Genomic DNA, 18,984 nt, shown 5'->3' on the forward strand with positions numbered 1-18,984 from the left:
CATGACAACACAGCAAGGCAGCAACACATGACAACACAGCAAGGCAGCAACACATGACAACACAGAAAGGCAGCAACACATGACAACACAGCAAGGCAGCAACACATGACAACACAGAATGGTAGCAAAACAAAACATGACAATAACATGGTAGCACCACAACATGGCAGCAGCATAACATGGTAGCAGAACAAATCATGGTACAAATAATATTGGACACAGACAACAGCACAAAGGGCAAGAAGGTAGAGACAACAATACACCACACAAAGCAGCCACAACTGTCAGTAAGAGTGTCCATGAGTATTTGAATGAAGAGATGGAGATAAAACAGTCCAGTTTGAGTGTTTGTTGCAGGCCGTTCCAGTCGCTAGCTACAGCAAACTGAAAAGAGGAGAGACCCAGGGATGTGTGTGCTTCTGGGACCTTTAACAGAATGTGACTGGCAGAACGGGTGTTGTATGTGGAGGATGATGGCTGCAGTAGATATCTCAGATAGGGGGGAGTGAGGTCCAAGAGGGTTTTGTAAATAAGCATCAACCAGTGGGTCTTGCGAAGGGTATACAGCGATGACCAGTTTACAGAAGAGTACAGAGTGCAGTGATGTGTCCTACAAGGAGCATTTGTGGCAAATCTGATGGCCGAATGGTAAAGAACATCTAGCCGCTCAAGAGCACCCTTAACTTCTGATCTATAAATTACGTCTCCGTAATCTAGCATGGGTAGGATGGTCATCTGAATCAGGGTTAGATTGGCAGCTGGGGTGAAAGAAGAGTGATTACGATAGAGGAAACCAAGTATAGATTTAACTTTAGCCTGCAGCTTTGATATGTGTTGAGAGAAGGACAGTGTACCTTCTAGCCATACTCCCAAGTACTTGTATGAGATGACTACCTCAAGCTCTAAACCCTCAGAGGTAGTAATCACACCGGTGGGAGAGGGGCATTCTCCTTACCAAATCAAATCAAATTGTATTTGTCACATGTGCCGAATACAACAGGTGAAATGCTTACTTGCAAGCCCTTAACCAACCATGCAGTTTTAAGAAAATACCCCCCAAAAAAGTAAGAGATCAAAATAACAAATAACAAGTAATGACCTTTGTTTTGGAGGTGTTCAGAACAAGGTTAAGGGCAGAGAAAGCTTGTTGAACACTAAGAAAGCTTTGTTGTAGAGCGTTTAACACAACATCCGGGGAGGGGCCAGTTGAGTATAAGACTGTATCATCTGCGTATAAATGTTGTTGATGTAAATTGAGAAAAGCATATTTAATATAGAACAAGAGAACTAAAGAGCAAGAGAGAGAGAGAGAGAAATGAAGAGAAAGAGTGTGTGAGATTGAATGTATAGAATGTGTGTGGAGGTGTGTGCAATAGCCGGATAGATGTTTTGGAGAGTAAGGTGCAGAGGGCACTCTCTTCCCCCTACAGAGATCTCTCCTGTGGGGTAGACAGTGATAGCATGTGTGATAGCATGTCCCCTTCCTTCCAGAACCATCCAACAATCCCCAATTCTCCAACTCCTGTTGGCCACTGACGCCCCTGCTCAGACACACAGATACAAACACATAAAATACGCACACGCGCGCACACACACACACACACACACAATCGATGACAAGTCCTGAGATAGCCCCTGTGCCTACACCCATACTTAAATGAACAGCGATTTAGGACGGTTCATCACTCTACTCAGAAGGCATGTAGGTTTGTGTGTAGGCTCCACCTTAGGTGCTTAGACGCCAGCTTGGACTCTTGAGTGAATTGGTTGCTTGGCAAAACTCAGCTACGGCATCCAAAGCCTTTGTCTCCTACTCACAGCGCACACAAATCAGCTTAGGCAATATTGAAAATGTCTGATTGTCGTTAATTCCTGAGATATTGCTTTGGTTTATTAAAAAAGAAAAAGAAAAGAAACAACAAATACAATCTAGTTTCCACATTGCTCCCTTTGCGTTCTGGTGGCTCCCACTCGCTCTGAACAAACACATTAAATGTGAACTTTGATTTGCCTGGCGTATTCCTAGACGAGCATCAGGGAAGTCACGTTTGGTATCGAGTTCCGGCATCATTAGGGTGATAAGTTTAATATGACCCGAATCTGTGTCATGAATCCATTTAGAATTTAGAGCCATTTAGAGTCAAGACAGAAGAGGGGAACAAACTTTTTTTAGACATTTTTCCCTAACTGTATGCTGGTATTCCCATCCAAAAGGGGTGGTGGTTTACAGTGGTCCGGTTTTGGCTGCATGGGCTTTCCACAACAGTAATGTTGGGCCGTGGACTATTTTGCAGTCAGCTAGCATTACTCCTGACACAATAAGCTGCAACAATGACGCAACAAAAGAGTCTGGACTTTAAAAGGACTGTTCCTTCAGTAGGAACTCCACCTCAAATAGGTTTTCAGATAAATCAAGATCTATGTTATTATGCTTGATATTTTTCTAATTAATGTGGTGTGTGAGGAGTTCAAATATTTGGATGTAGCAGTGTTCTATCAAATCATATTTTTATGATATGATGTTGAATTATTTATGAAGAGATTGATCTTATTGAATCAAAATATTACTAAATGAAGTTCTCTTTCTTAAAATTAAGAAAACATAACAATATTATTGGTCAATATAACTTTATTTGTTTATCATACATTTCACACAAACCTCGAACCGTGGCCATGTGTTTTTCTCCTCTCCTCTCCTCTCCTCTCCTCTCCTCTCCTCTCCTCTCCTCTCCTCTCCTCTCCTCTCCTCTCCTCTCCTCTCCTCTCCTCTCCTCTCCTCTCCTCTCCTCTCCTCCTTCCCCCTCCCCCAGTGAAAGCCAGCTCATACGAGATATGTGGACACACCCGATATTGTCTGCCACTAATCCTGTCTTGGCAGAGAGCCTAAACCAACACCTCCAAGTTGGCTCCAGGGCATGCTGCCCCCTAGCTGCCCAGAGACAAGGGGACCAGGCTGGGAAGGGGTCGGGAGTAGAGGGGGCCTGGGCATGATGGCTCTGCTACAGACACAATGCTGGCAGTCAGACAACAGACACTGACCAAGACAAATCTATCCTACACACACAAACACACGCACGCACGCACGCACGCACGCACGCACGCACGCACGCACGCACGCACGCACGCACACACACACACACACACACACACACACACACACACACATACACACTATAACTCTAAAGTTGATTATAGGTCCTGAAAAACAGTTTCAAGTATAAAACAACAGGTCGTTCTAATTCTAGATTTTGATTGGTTAATATCTAATTCCAGCCACTGTCTATTCCACAAGTTACCACAGGCTAAATCTATGATGTTGAAATGCCCATTTACTCTATTCTGTCTGACTACACAATCCACTGTCTCAACAGCCCATGCAGGAAAGTAATACACTTGATCTCCACTATAAAAAGCATCCAATATATCTCCAATTTATTTTAGACCAGCAATTGGTTTTCAACAGTGGAGATTTGTATTTACCCTGCTTCTCCGACATTTTCAACATTGTTTCAATAATGAAATTAGATCTCCAGCTATCCCATATTAATTTAATGAACGTGTCGGTTCGGGCGAGATGGAGAGGCAGCTTTTCTCAGCCTGTACAAAACATGAATCAGCATAGTTTTATGGCTATATACAATGAAATGCCAATAGAAAAACACAAAATGCAGATAGTTTGCTGTCATACCAGCTGCAGTTTGAAGTGATTGTGTTAGCTGTGTAGTTGGCTAGCTCCTCTGAACAATGTCTTGGAGAGGGAGCACATTTTCTATGCCAGATGAAATCACACATCATTAGCTCATTGTTATGGATGTATCCCACAAAACAAATCACTAAAAAACAGCTTAAACAAATGCAAATGCACCTACTTTGCTGTAGTTCTGGCTGCACTGTTTGACGTGACTGTGTTAGCCAAAGTTGGCTAGCTAGCAAGCAAGGGATGATGATGTTGCCAGCCATCAAAGCAACGGAAAATTTTGAACGAACGTCTGGGTCGTGTGCATAAATTTAGGACAAATAGACTTAACGACTGGGTCGCATCTCTGGCAAACAAACTGTTGTGTGTAAGGACTATATCTTGTGAAAGGATAAAATAGTATGAATACAATTCATCAAAGTAAAGTTTTGAATGAAAATATGTCAATATTTATTTTAACATTTTGGTAACCTGTTGTACAAAAGTGATAATGCCCTTGAAGCCGGTGTTTGAAGGATATATTGGCACAGTTTGCCAGGCCGTTACTTCTTCTTGGGCCTAACAACACCCTTGCCAATACAGTGGCTTGCGAAAGTATCCCCCCCCTTGGTATTTTTCCTATTTCATTGCGTTACAACCTGGAATTAAAATACATTTTTGGGGGGATTTGTATAATTTGATTTACACAACATGCCTACCACTTTGAAGATGCAAAATATTTTTTCTTGTGAAACAAACAAGAAATTAGACAAAAAAAGAAAACTTGAGCATGCATAAATATTCACTCCCCCCAAAGTCAATACTTTGTAGATCCACCTTGTGCAGCAATTACAGCTGCAAGTCTCTTGGGGTATGTCTCTATAAGCTTGGCACATCTAGCCACTCGGATTTTTGCCCATTCTTCAAGGCAAAACTGCTCCAGCTCCTTCAAGTTGGATGGGTTCTGCTTTTTTACAGCAATCTCTAAGTCATAACACAGATTCTCAATTGGATTGAGGTCTGGGCTTTGACTAGGCCATTCCAAGACATTTAAATGTTTCCTCTTAAACCATTTGAGTGTTGCTTTAGCAGTATGCTTAGGGTCATTGTCCTGCTGGAAGGTGAACCTCCATCCCAGTCTCAAAACTCTGGAAGAATGAAACAGGTTTCCCTCAAGAATTACTCTGTATTTAGCGCCATTTTTCTTTCTTTAAGCGATAGCTTTTTTTTCTGGCCACTCTTCCGTAAAGCCCAGCTCTGTGGAGTGTACGGCTTAAAGTGGTCCTATGGACAGATACTCCAACCTCCACTGTGGAGCTTCAGGGTTATCTTTAGTCTCTTTGTTGCCTCTCTGATGAATGGCCTCCATGCCTGGTCCGTGAGTTTTGGTCTACAGCCCTCTCTTTGCAGGTTATTTGTGGTGCCTTATTCTTTAAAAAAAAATTATAATGGTTTTAACGGTGCTCTGTGGGATGTTGCAGACTTCCGGGCCTTTCAGAACAGGTGTACATGTACTAAGATCATGTGACACTTAGATTGCACACAGGGGAACTTTATTTAACTAATTAAAGGTATTTGATTGCACCAGATCTGATTTAGGGGATTCATAGCAAAAGGGGTGAATACATATGCACCTACCACTGTCCCATTCATTTTTTTATTTTATTATTTGAAACAAGTCATTTTTTAAATTTCACTATTTTGTGTATGTCCATTACATGAAGTCCAAATAAAAATCCATTTAAATTACAGGTTGTAATGCAACAAAATAGGAAAAACGCAGAGGGGATGAATACTTTTGCAAAGCACTGTATATCCTCCAAACACCGGCTTTGAGGGCATTATCACTTAAATAAGCCCACTCCAATAAACCCACTCTCTGCTTATGCCAGGTTAGCCATTTGCAGACTGGCAGACGTGGCATTGGCCCAAACTATTGTTAGACCAGATTGGGACCCTGGCTACTGACTGGTCTGTCTACACACAGCCGACTTAGTGAGCAATCAAACGTGCTTGATCCTTTCTGGCTGCAGCTTTCTACTCCTCTGATGGCAGAATCTTTAACAATGATTTGTGGTCCGATCGCCAGTGTCTGGAAAGCGGCCCATGTAGTCCTCCTTCACGAAGGTGGTGACCTGTGTAACCTAAACAATTATTGTCCTATTAACAAAATTCTAGATTTCTTGGTAAGTACTCAATGTAAACTCAGATGTACATCAGTCCGGTTTCAGACCAGGTCTTTTGTTTTAAATCCTGCTCTTCATTGTTTGGATAAGGAGAAACACTGTGCGGCCCTTTTATTGACCTGTCTAAAGCCTTCGACACTGTGGATCACTAGTTACTTATTCAGGGGCTTTCATCAATTGGCTTGGACCAGGCTGCATGTAGCTGGTTTGAAAATGATTTAAAGAACAGAACACAGTGTGTATTTACTGATGGTGTTAAATCAGGTTTTCTGGAGATACATTGTGTCCCACGGGGATCATTTCTTTGTCTGGATCTTTTCACTATTTACATGAACAATATTGATTTATCTATAAAAACCTTCACCTGTATGCAGATGAAACTGAATATGCTTTTGCCCCCACAGCTGACCAGGTTCTGTCAGAGCTGCAGAAAGCCTTTATTGAACTGAAATTGCTACTTAATGCAGGTAAACCAAGTATGTGTTATTTTCCAAATCACCTAAAAATGTTTCTGATGATTTATGCATACGTACTTTGGATGCTGACCTCATTGATTGTGTCCCTGCTTATAATTATCTAGGCATCTGGATTGACGAAAAGGTTTCGTTCAAAAACCATGTTGTTGAGCCAGTTTAGAAATCAAGAATGAAACAGTCTTCTTCTATAGGAACAGGGCCTGTCCTTTGTTAAATAGCAGAAAACGAATAATTCAGTCAACATTCATTCTGGTTATTCACTATGGTGAAATCTATATGAATGCAGCTGCCATTGAATTGAAGCCATTGGAAGCAGTTTATCATAATGCATTGCGCTTTATTACGACCGAAAGGTTCAGCACACATTTTGGAAATGTTGGTCAGTTGATGCATTGCACTCTTTTTATTTGTATTTATTTTTATTTCTCCTTTATTTAACCAGGTAAGCAAGTTGAGAACTAGATCTCATCTACAACTGCGACCTGGCCAAGATAAAGCAAAGCAGTTCGACACATACAACAACACAGAGTTACAAATGTAATAAACAAACAATAATACAGTAGGGAAATCTATACACAACATGTGCAAATGAGGTAGGATGAGGGAGGTAAGGCAATAAATAGGCCATTGTGGCAAAGTAATTACAATATAGCAATTAAACACTGGAATGGTAGGATGTGCAGAGGATGAATGTGCAAGTTGAGATACTGGGGTGCAAAGGAGCAAGATAAATAAATAAATACAGTATGGGGATGATGTAGTTGGATAGGCTATTTACAGATGAGCTATGTACAGGTGCAGTGATCTGTGAGCTGCTCTGACAGCCGGTGCTTAAAGCTAGTGAGGGAGGTAAGAGTCTCCAGCTTCAGAGATTTGATCTACAAATCCCTCTTGTATAAACGTCCACCAAATCTTACCTCATTGTTAACCTTCAGACCAGTGGAGGCTGCATCGGGGAGGATGGCTCATAATAATGTCTCGAACAGAGAAAATGGAATGGCGTGAAACATATAAAAAAAGGCCTGTTTAATAATCTGTTCATTCTGCTACAGCCATTACATTTACATTTAAGTCATTTAGCAGACGCTTTAGCAGAGCGACTTACAAATTGGTGCTTTCACCTTATGACATCCAGTGGAACAGCCACTTTACAATAGTGCATCTAGGTCTTTTAAGGGGGGGGTGAGAAGGATTACTTTATCCTATCCTAGGTATTCCTTAAAGAGGTGGGGTTTCAGGTGTCTCCGGAAGGTGGTGATTGACTCCGCTGTCCTGGCGTCGTGAGGGAGTTTGTTCCACCATTGGGGGGCCAGAGCAGCGAACAGTTTTGACTGGGCTGAGCGGGAACTGTACTTCCTCAGTGGTAGGGAGGCGAGCAGGCCAGAGGTGGATGAACGCAGTGCCCTTGTTTGGGTGTAGGGCCTGATCAGAGCCTGGAGGTACTGAGGTGCCGTTCCCCTCACAGCTCCGTAGGCAAGCACCATGGTCTTGTAGCGGATGCGAGCTTCAACTGGAAGCCAGTGGAGAGAGCGGAGGAGCGGGGTGACGTGAGAGAACTTGGGAAGGTTGAACACCAGGCGGGCTGCGGCGTTCTGGATGAGTTGTAGGGGTTTAATGGCACAGGCAGGGAGCCCAGCCAACAGCGAGTTGCAGTAATCCAGACGGGAGATGACAAGTGCCTGGATTAGGACCTGCGCCGCTTCCTGTGTGAGGCAGGGTCGTACTCTGCGGATGTTGTAGAGCATGAACCTACAGGAACGGGCCACCGCCTTGATGTTATTTGAGAACGACAGGGTGTTGTCCAGGATCACGCCAAGGTTCTTAGCGCTCTGGGACGAGGACACAATGGAGTTGTCAACCGTGATGGCGAGATCATGGAACGGGCAGTCCTTCCCGGGAGGAAGAGCAGCTCCGTCTTGCCGAGGTTCAGCTTGAGGTGATGATCCGTCATCCACACTGATATGTCTGCCAGACATGCAGAGATGCGATTCGCCACCTGGTCGTCAGAAGGGGGAAAGGAGAAGATTAATTGTGTGTCGTCTGCATAGCAATGATAGGAGAGACCATGTGAGGTTATGACAGAGCCAAGTGACTTGGTGTATAGCGAGAATAGGAGAGGGCCTAGAACAGAGCCCTGGGGGACACCAGTGGTGAGAGCACGTGGTGAGGAGACGGATTCTCGCCACGCCACCTGGTAGGAGCGACCTGTCAGGTAGGACGCAATCCAAGCGTGGGCCGCGCCGGAGATGCCCAACTCGGAGAGGGTGGAGAGGAGGATCTGATGGTTCACAGTATCGAAGGCAGCCGATAGGTCTAGAAGGATGAGAGCAGAGGAGAGAGAGTTAGCTTTAGCAGTGCGGAGCGCCTCCGTGATACAGAGAAGAGCAGTCTCAGTTGAATGACTAGTCTTGAAACCTGACTGATTTGGATCAAGAAGGTCATTCTGAGAGAGATAGCGGGAGAGCATTACCACGAGCCCGTCCTCCCCAGTTATTAAGGTGCCACCAAACTCCTGTGCTTCAGACGTACATCACGTCAATCTCCACCGTGTTAGGAAAATCTGCTTTTAGTTTTTTTTTGCCTCTCATGTGGAATGATCTCCAAAAGTCCTTAAAGTTGGTGGAGTTGGTGCCTCCAGGTCAGTTCAGGTGTAATTTAGAGGGCCGTTTTACTGAAGAATGTATTTGTTTCGTATGATTCTGTTTAGCATTTTGTGTTCTGTGTTTCTTTCTTTTCATGTGTAGTGTAATTGTTATATATTGATGTGTTCGTGCAGGTCTCATCTGCGAAAGACACTGTGGTCTCAGCAAGACTCCCTGCTTAAAGAAAGGTTCAATAAAACACACACACACACACATTATTACAACAATGCAGTGCCCCTGTGCTAATACTCTAATATTGTGTTTTTCTGCCTCCAGCAGCCACTGTGCCCGAGGTAAGCACTAGCGGAAGCAGAAAGAGGGTCTTGAAGATGGTACAGTTGGAGACACACACACACACACACTGTTAGAGCACATTGGCGGACGTGACCTCTATGTGTAGTAGACCTATAGTAACATTTTTGGTATGTCACTTCTTGCCACTGAGGGGCAGTAATACATCAGGTGATGGGTCAGGTCTTGGGTTTGGTTATGTATAAATTATAAATCAATCTTAATGTGACTTGGATTTAAAATAATAATTGTCGGTGTCCATCTCGGATTCAGATAATTCTGATGCGCCGTTCAAATCCACGGCCAGCTCTGTTTATTGTTGGTCACATGCATTCTCTTGCCTGTTCTGTTCTAGGTTGCGAGCCTTGACTATTTTCGCCCTGTTGTCAGTTACGACAAGCAAGATCTTCTCCTCTGCTTGTCCCATGCATCCAATGTGCAGTCAATTACCTCTCTGGTGTGTGGATGCAAAATTTGATAGAGGTTGTGCAACACATGTTGTGCCTTGTTGGAGGAGGGGCAATAGAAGCAGGCAGATATGCCCATAAACGAAGCAGCCAGTCCTTTTTTGCTCCATCCGTCTACACACAGGGTTAATTTTATGCCTCCTTCAGAACTTACATTTCTGGGTTGTTGTATCCATTTGTAAAGCAATCAACCCGTTTACTCTAACAGCGCCAGGAGTTTTCAATTCGGGATCAAATGTTTGGTTGAATTTCTTGTGGACTTGCCAGTCTGGATGAGTAAATTAATCAGTGCTTCTTCTCTTTTTTTAAATGAAATCAGGTTGCCATGTTTCTGCTCTTTCATGCAAACGGGTAAAGTTGGTTGTCCTAAACGTCGCCGTTGACGTGCACCTACTAATAGCTAGTGGCTGTCTCACCTTGTCTTTATCCTGAAATGGTGGGCGCTGTTCCGATGACCTTTGAGGTCAGTTGGGTTTTCCCTTTTAACTATGTTTCCCATCAGCTGCTGACACTACAAAACATTTGCTTTTGTTATGCAGTCAAACATAGTTTCAGTATAGTATTAGCTTATCAAATCTTTTTTGATAATTATTATGTTTCAGTTTACTTTAAAAAAAAAGGTTTAAAAAAAAAAGGTTTTATCATTTTTTAGGTTTTAGTTTACTATAATAGCCTTGGTCAGAGCAGACTGTGTGTGTTTGTGTGTGTGTTTTACAATTGCATGATTTCTTATTTAAATGAGGGATTGCAGTTGAAAAGGGAAAATATGCAAAAAACTGGGGGTGTTAAGTTAAGGCAAAGCAGCATGACACTGTACCAGACTAGGGCTTTGGTATCCTGGTAAAAATATGCCAGAAGCATGTGGAATCACAGTTGCACCATAGACTTCATTACCCCTAGTCCTCCCTTACCCCACTACCCTGATAATCTCCGTCATATGGGCATTGGGGATGTTTGGCCAAATCATCAAACCATGCCACTGTAAATTCAATGGATCCTGTTCTAATATTAATGTAGCACCAATTGGTTTGGAAAAGAGAGGGGGATTTGGTGTTATAGCAGTGTTAATAGTGGCAGCATCATTAAGGGATCCCTCTTCATAACCAGCTCTGTAGGAGGCCTGTGGAATGATCAAGAATAATATGTGCTGCTTTGTAGACACCCACCCCGGTCACTGCCTGCATACCAATCCTACAATAAGGAGGAGAGGAAGGCAAGAGAGGGGGAGCGAGAGAGAGATAAGGCGGGCAACAAAGGGAAAAAAGACAGAGAAGCAGGGGGACAGAGAGGAGAGATAGATAGATAGATAGACATATAGAAAGGTGGAAGAGGGAGGGAAGGAACATGGCGAGTAAGATTGAAGGAGAGTTAGAGAGTGAGATAAGGGGTGCAGCAGGGGGAAGGGAAGAAGAAGGAAAGAGAGAAAGATGTAGAGAACGATGGTGAGTGACCAAGGTAGTAGGGTAAAATGGAGAGAGCAACAGAGACAGGGAGCATGTCTTAAAAGGTTGTCTGTTTCTATGAATCGAGTCCAAAGGATCTCCAGGCTGAGGGAAGAAGAGGGAAGAGGCAAAAAGCAGGGGAGATTAGGAAACATAGGGAGAGGTGGAGGGTATGGGGTTCGAGGGGGATGATGAGGTGTCTTGTGGCGTCAAAGAGAGAGAGAGAGGCAGAGGCCCAGAGCTGCATTCAGTCCATGGGGGTAGTAGAATATACTCCAGCATCGCCGCCAACAACAAAGATGGCCTCCCAGGGATCCTGAATAAGGCTGGGGGAATTATCCAGAAAGAAAAACCACTGAAATGTTTAGACAGATGGCCCACTTAAATGACAAGAGGACACAGGGAGAGAGAAAGTGTTTTTAATGAAACTTCAGATTCTACAAATAATGTATCTTTATTTCACCCCTTTCAAATCCCCCTGGAAAGGTGAGAGTAAATGCAATGTGTTACAAGAGACATTTCCAAAGAGACATTAGAAGATACTGGGCTGCCTGAAATCACTCAGATTGAATTAAATTGACATCATGAGAAGAGGAGGGAAAATAAGAAAGAGCAAGAAAAAGGCAGGGAATCAAATGGAAGACATTAAAAATTGAACTGTGGCGCCAAATAAAATAGATAGCAGGGGACTTCTCTCCTCCTTCTCTCCCTATTTTTTTTCATTTTAAAGGGCCACTATGAATCTTTGAGGGGAGAAACATGCTAGTCTGTTTTTTTTCAATCTAATTTGATGGGAGTCTGGCAAACAGCCATGCTCTAGGCCTTAGATGTCCCCAGCAAGTAACATTTGATACAACAAGACGACATTTTATGAATTTAGAAATCATAAATTATTAATAAAGCAGACCTCGTATCAAATGTCTGAAATGTGCCTCAAATGATCCCCACCAAAAATTATACAGTATACCTTGAGTGATTCTATCAAATTAATCCTTACTATTTGACTGTATCAAACCATCACACTCAAGCCAATTCATACATACGAACGGGGACAGAGCATATTTCTACAAATGCATAGCAGACACAGTCGAAGTCTATGATGGCAAATACATACACCAAAGGCGAACATGGCACCATGCTAACCACATGTTTAGCAAAATCACCGTTCTCCAGCGTTGGAACGAATCAATGCGGTGTTCTACCAAGGTGTGCTTTACCATATTCATGGTCCACGTGGTCAGTAGGGTCTATCCCACTACCTATCCTTTATCATTATAATCCATTTCCACTGCTATTGTCCTCCGTGGCTAAGCTGCACTCCATGGGACCACCAGTGTGTGTGATTGTGTTTGCGTGTACGTGCGTATATGAGAGAATGAGCATGAGAAACACAGAGAGACCCTCATATGGAACCTAAAACCCTCCTCAAACCCACCCAACCACCCATCCATCCACCCATCCTTCCATCCCTCCATCCACCCCGCCCACAGCCTCTACTCTCTGCCTCGCCCTAATCATGCTTGGATTTCTCCTTCTCAAAGACGCCATGGCATTAGGTAGATCAGTGAATTAGATTTAGGCCGGCGACATAGACATTCTACTGTGAGGCGATTGACACACACACATAGATCCGGCTGGTTACTGGCAAATGTTTGTAAAGTGTTTACATTTAAATGAGCTAATAAGACAAATCCAAAGCGTTTAGCTTTTTTATAAATTGTAAGATATTTTGCATTGAGGCAATTAAACCGTCAACTAGTTTTTGTTGTTTTTAATTTTAAGCAAGTAAGCACTGTGCCGATCGAAGCCAGCAAACAGCAAGCAAAGTCCCTCCGCTCGAATGCAAACAAGTTGGGCGGTGATTCAATAACACAAATTATATCCTACAAGCAATCAAGAATATGGAATGGACTCTCCACAAGCATTACACGTTAGAAGGATACCATCGCTGACAAAGTGGCGGCTGCCATCAGAGAGAATATGGAATGGATTCTCCACAAGCATTAAACGTTAGGAGGATACCATCGCTGACAAAGTGGCGGCTGCCATCAAAGAGAATATGGAATGGACTCTCCACAAGCATTAAACGTAGGAGGATACCATCGCTGACAAAGTGGCGGCTGCCATCAGAGAGAATATGGAATGTACTCTCCACAAGCATTAAACGTTAGGAGGATACCATCGCTGAAAAAGTGGCGGCTGCCATCAGAGAGAATATGGAATGTACTCTCCACAAGCATTAAACGTTAGGAGGATACCATCGCTGACAAAGTGGCGGCTGCCATCAGAGAGAATATGGAGTTGAGGACATTGAGGACTCGACCGAATCTCTAACTCAAAGGCGGGATAAAAAAATATCCCCTCCCTCGCAGTGTCTCTATCAGACTCCGAGGTTAGTGCTCCTAATGCCCATCTGAAAATGCTAGAATCCAGCCCCTGTGAGACGGCATAAATGACGTCTCAGAAATCTCCCACACCCAGTAAACAAAGTCACCCTGAACACTGTGAACTGTATTGCTTCCTTTCTGCTGTCAGAAAGGAAGGAATTACACAACGACAGACGAGGAGTTATAATCATCAAATTAAGCTGTCAGGAACACTAGAAAGACAAAAAGGCTTATCTCCTAAAAACCCAGATGTACCGGAGGGTCGCAGGGCATGCCGCCCCAAACTTTAGGTTTTGTAATTTACAGAGCTGTTGTCACGTTCTGACCGTTATTCCTCTGTTTTGTCTTTATTTAGTATGGTCAGGGTGTGAGTTGGGGTGGGCAGTCTATGTTAGTTTTTCTATATTTTCTATTTCTGTGTTTGGCCTGATATGGTTCTCAATCAGAGGCAGCTGTCTGTCGTTGTCCCTGATTGAGAACCATATTTAGGTAGCCTGTTTTCCTTTGTGTTTCGTGGGTGGTTATTTTCAGTCTTTGTGTGTCTGCACCAGATAGAACTGTTTCGGTTGTCACTTTGTTGTTTTGTATTTTTGAAGTGTTCAGTTTCTTATTAAAAAGATGAACACTAACCACGCTGCACTTTGGTCCGATCCTTCTTCCACCCAAGACAACCGTTACAGCTGTAATGTTGACATTTAATCAGACAATAATTAAATCATTTCTCATTGTTTACAGCACCTTGGCCTGGATATAGTTGGAGTGGCAAAAACTAATTTAACTTGCTCCTAAGTGGCAACCTGTCCTGGTTATTCCTGGTTTGTCCATAATAGGACTAGACTTCATCTCTGTGCACGTACTGGTTCAGGGGGCGTAGGCCTTTTCATCAGAGGCCAGCTGTGTTTGGATTATAAGTGACTCAGTGGAGGGCTTCCTATGGGTTAAACTACAGCTAAACTACATCTCCAGTCTAACCACGTCTGCACTGTGACAGTATACTATCTACACGAAGCCAACTCCTTTAGGCATGTTGATTCACTAGACCTGCATGAGAGTTTACTCAACCATTTATACAGGTATCAGAAGTCATGCACTTCTCCTGTTATTCAGCGACTTCAATAGCCACTGTGCAGATGGCCAGGACTATGTCCGATTGGAGAACGGAACGGGGTGAATTACTCACACATCTCTCACGGTGAGCTACTCCTCCAGTTCCTGATTAGTGCGAGCTAGGGCCTCAATGAGGGACTCCCAGCGGCAGTTTGACCGCTCAGTTCAGACTGCTAAACAATGACACTGGCGGCATCAACAGGAGAACATTCAAGAAAAAGAGACATCGAACAAAAATGTTTCTCCTGTCCCTATAGAAGAAACCTTTGAAGAACCCTTTTTGGTTCCAGGTAGAACCCTTTTGTTTCCAGGTAGAACCTTTTTCAGTTCCATGTAGAATCCTTTCCACAGTGAGTTGTACTTGGAACCCAAAAGAGTTCTACCTGGAACCAAAAAGGTTCTCCTACTGTATGGGGACAGCCGAAGAACCCTTTTGGAACTCTTTTTTTTCTACGAATTTATATCTAAATCAGGAGACAAAAGGGTCCCAATGAACTATCGTGGTATAACCTGATTTCGGCTGTGTATAAACTATTTTGTTGTGTTCTGTATAACCAACATCATCATAGCAGATGAACAAAATGTATTCAGAAAGTAACAAAGCTGCCTTGACCACATCACGACCTTAATCAACAAAATTGAAAGTCCACTTCCTGTTCTTTAAAAGATTACTCTAATGCATTTGACCACATTGACAGCAATATGTTATAGAACATGCTAGTCTAAATGGTAACATCCTGAAATGCCTTATCTCCATGTATGATAATGTGAAATGTTGTGATCGAATCAATGACTGACATTGGAGAGAAAAAGGTTTGCATTTTATCAGCTATTTTTCTCTCAATGTATAGTAATTATCTCACTCTGGCCATCAAAGCTCTTGGAAAAGGTGTCTGTCTAAAAAAAATTACGAGCGTCGTTTTTTCGCATTGTCGTTTCTACTGTAGCATACCGTAAGTATGTTTGGAGAATAATGTATTTACTGTTTTAATCACATGTTTTCACGTACTGGTGACAAATCATGCATTTTGATTCTTGCATAGATTGTAATGGACACATACGATGTGTGTAAAATACTTTATTGAAGGTTATAATGATTATGATGAGCTAATACTAATCTATTTGCCAGCTGTGTGTGGCGCCGTGTTTGTTGACATTATTCAATGCATTCTGGGTGTCACGTAAATGTCTGTCAGACCAAAGTTGTTATACAAAATGAGGTGAGGGAAAGTTCACTCATCTTTTGAGTAAACTTCTGAAAGGGAATGAAGGGATTTGAATGATGGTAGATGACACATCCCCCACAACATGCACACTGCAAAGAGACAAAACTCATCTTGTCTCCTCTTCTTATCTTTGGTTGACCGGAAAAACAAACATGGCGGCATGCACAAACTACCCATCTTTGGATTACTTTCGTGTTAAGTGTTTTACTCAATTACTTAGATTAGGTATTCCTAAACTGGGATACGCGATTCAATTATTATTTTTTTAATCTTCACATTTTAAACAGACGATTTATATTTTCCAACGGGGCTATACATTTGGGTGAGGTTTTTTCTCGCCTCTTTTCTCTGACAAAAATAAAATTAAACCATCTAGTGTTCAGTGAAATAACAACACAATGTCAAATACAGGTAGCCTAGTCAAATAATTAACATCCATTCACATTAACCGCTACTCTCTCGCGGGACCTCCACTAACGGTCGGTATGTAGCCAAATGTAGCTGCTGCTCATGTTGGTATCTGTACTGATGGCGCAAAAACCATGACAGGGAGACATAGTGGAGTGGTAACGCACGTGCAAGCAGTTGCTCCCAACACCACTTGGGTACACTGCAGCATCCACCGAGAGGCTCTTGCTGTCAAGGGAATGCCTGACTGCTTGAAATACATTTTGGACACTACAGTGAAAATGGTTAACTTTGTTAAAGCAAGGCTCTTGTGTATTTTCTGCACTATGCAATGATATGGGCAGGGACCATGTAATGATTTTACAACATACAGAAGTGCGCTAGTTATCAAGGCTCAAACTATTGACACATTTGTTTGAATTGAGAGACGAGCTTAGAGTTTTCTTTACTGACCATCATTTTCATTTGTCTGATCGCTTGTATGTTGAGGTTCTCATACGACTGGCCTATCTGGGTAATGCTTTTTCTTGCCTGAATGATTTGAATCTAGGATTACAGGGACTCTCCACAACTATATTCAATATGATTAAGAAGTTGGAGCTCTTCTCTGTCTGCGTTAACTTCTTATGGGCAGATGGGATGGTAGCGTCCCACCTGGCCAACATCCAGTGAAATTGCAGTGCGAAATTCAAAATACAGAATTATAAATATTTAACTTTCATAAAATCACAAGTGTAATACAACAAAATAAAGCTTAACTTCTTGTTAACTTATTATGGCTGGGGGGCAGTATTGCGTAGCTTGGATGTATAAGTTGCCCAAAGTAAACGGCCTGCTCCTCAGTTCCAGTTGCTAATATATGCATATTATTATTAGTATTGGATAGAAAACACTCTAACGTTTCTAAAACTGTTTGAATGATGTCTGTGAGTATAACAGAACTCATATGGCAGAGAAAATCCTGAGGAGAAATTAAAACAGGAAGTGAGAAATCTGAGCTTTTTATGTATTCACCAGAGTCCCCAATGAAATCCCCTTGAGATATTAATGATGTTGCTCTGCCTAGGTGTTCCACTAGATCTCAACCATCAATAGAAATTGTAATGAGACTTCTATGGTGTTGTGGGAGTAAATGATAGCAGAATGCATCTGGTGTCTATCAAGCAGCCATTTTCTGATCGCACTTATTCCTCATGGTATTCACTTGCGTTCCATTGCTCATGATGACAAGAAGGAGCACTCCGGTTGGAACTTTATTGAAGCTATATGTTAAAAACATCCTAATGATTGATTCTGTACTTAGTTTTAAACGTTTCTTCGACCTGTAATATAACTTTTTGAAGTTTTTGTCCGACGTAACGCTGACCAGAATGAGCGTTTAGATATGTATACCAAACGCGCTAACAAAAGAAGGTATTTGGACATAAATAAAGGATATTATCGAACAAAACAAACATTTATTGTGGACTTGGGATTCCCGGAGTGCTTTCTGATGTAGATCATCAAAGGTAAGGGAATATTTATCATGTCATTTCTTGTTTATGTTGACGTCAACATGGCGGCTCTTGTGACAAATGTTTCTGAGCGCCGTCTCAGATTATTGCATGGCTGGCTTATTCCGTAAACTTTTTTTAAAATCAGACACAGCGGTTGCATTAAGAAGAGGTATATCTATAATTCCATGTGTATAACTTGTATTATTATCTACATTTATGATTAGTATTTCTGTTAAATGGTGTGGCTATGCAAAATCACTGGATGTTTTTGGAACTATTGAATGTAAAATGTAAACTCATATTTTGATAAATATGAACTTTATCAAACAAAAAATACATGTATTGTGTAACATGAAGTCCTATTAGTGTCATCTGATGACGATCATCAAAGGTTAGTGATTAATTTTATTTTCTGGTTTGGATGATTGTGTTACGTTAATCTCTCCTCAGTTAGAGCTAGGACTAATGTAGCCTACATTTTCCGGTTTGAATGACTGTGTTAAGTCAATCTTTCCTCAGTTAGAGCTAGGACTAATGTAGTCTACATTGTCCGGTTTGGATGATTGTGTCACGTTAGTCTTTCCTCAGTTAGAGCTAGGACTAATGTAGCCTACATTTTCCGGTTTGGATGATTGTGTTACATCAGTATTTCCTCAGTCAGAGCTAGGACTAATGTAGCCTACATTTTCCGGTTTGGATGATTGTGTTATGTCAATCTCTCCTCAGTTAGAGCTAGGACTAATGTAGCCTACATTTCACGGTTTGGATGATTGTGTTACGTCAATTTTCCTCAGTTAGAGCTAGGACTAATGTAGCCTACATTTTCCGGTTTGGATGACTGTGTTATGTCAATCTTTCCTCAGTTAGAGCTAGGACTAATGTAGCCTACATTTTCCGGTTGGGTGATTGTGTCACGTTAGTCTTTCCTCTGTTAGAGCTAGGACTAATGTAGCCTACATTTTCCTGTTTGGATGATTGTGTTTCGTCAGTCTTTCCTCTGTTAGAGCTAGGACTAATGTAGCCTACATTGTCCGGTTTGGATGATTGTGTCACGTTATTCTTTCCTCAGTTAGAGCTAGGACTAATGTAGCCTACATTTTCCGGTTCTGATGACTTTGTTATGTCAATATTTCCTCAGTTAGAGCTAGGACTAATGTAGCCGACATTTTCCGGTTTGGAG

Source organism: Oncorhynchus nerka, linkage group LG1, assembly GCF_034236695.1.
Source record: "Oncorhynchus nerka isolate Pitt River linkage group LG1, Oner_Uvic_2.0, whole genome shotgun sequence".
In the NCBI taxonomy this organism is placed as follows: domain Eukaryota; kingdom Metazoa; phylum Chordata; class Actinopteri; order Salmoniformes; family Salmonidae; genus Oncorhynchus; species Oncorhynchus nerka.